This window comes from Chiloscyllium plagiosum, unplaced genomic scaffold (assembly GCF_004010195.1).
Source record: "Chiloscyllium plagiosum isolate BGI_BamShark_2017 unplaced genomic scaffold, ASM401019v2 scaf_83605, whole genome shotgun sequence".
NCBI lineage: Eukaryota > Metazoa > Chordata > Chondrichthyes > Orectolobiformes > Hemiscylliidae > Chiloscyllium > Chiloscyllium plagiosum.
In genome coordinates this window covers 1-650 of record NW_025144591.1, presented here as the reverse complement: position 1 = coordinate 650, position 650 = coordinate 1, and the positions used below count along the sequence as shown (strand labels likewise).

General features: G+C 55.6%; 1 non-coding gene across 1 annotated transcript; it reads left to right on the top strand.

Moving 5' to 3' along the window:
* Positions 1 to 553: 553 nt before the first annotated feature.
* Positions 554 to 625, top strand: trnae-cuc. Its single transcript has one exon. It is a non-coding gene; the product is annotated as a tRNA-Glu (tRNA).
* The last annotated feature ends 25 nt before the right edge of the window (positions 626 to 650 follow it).

The following is a 650-nucleotide window of genomic DNA, read 5'->3' as shown; positions in this document are numbered from 1 at the left end:
GATTGAATTTATCCGAGGCGGAAGATGGGGCGTTCTTCCTCCAGGCATCGGGTGGGGAGGGAGCGGCGATGGAGGAGGCCCAGGACTTGCATGTCCTCGGCNGCGATGGAGGAGGCCCAGGACCTGCATGTCCTCGGAAGAGTGGGAGAGTGGGGGGGGTGTTGAAATGTTGGGCCATAGAGCGATGGGGTTGATTGTTGCGGGTGTCCTGGATATATCCCCTCAAGCGCCGTGACTTGACACTGCGAGGAGTGTCCAGCGTCCCCAATGTAGAGGAGACCGCATCGGGAGCACTGGATACAAGAAATGACATTGTTGGATGCACAGGTGAAAGCTTGCTGACGACTGCGGCCGAGGTTCGATTTCCGGGCAGGAAAGTAATTTTTAGTAGAGCTGACAGCATGCAACCGCATTTCCCTGGTAGTCTAGTGGTTGGATACAAGAAATGACATTGTTGGATGCACAGGTGAAAGCTTGCTGACGACTGCGGCCGAGGTTCGATTTCCGGGCAGGGAAGTAATTTTTAGTAGAGCTGACAGCATGCAACCGCATTTCCCTGGTGGTCTAGTGGTTAGGATTCGGCGCTCTCACCGCCACGGCCTGGGTTCGATTCCCAATCAGGGAAGCTGTTTCCAGGGGTGCAGGCTATC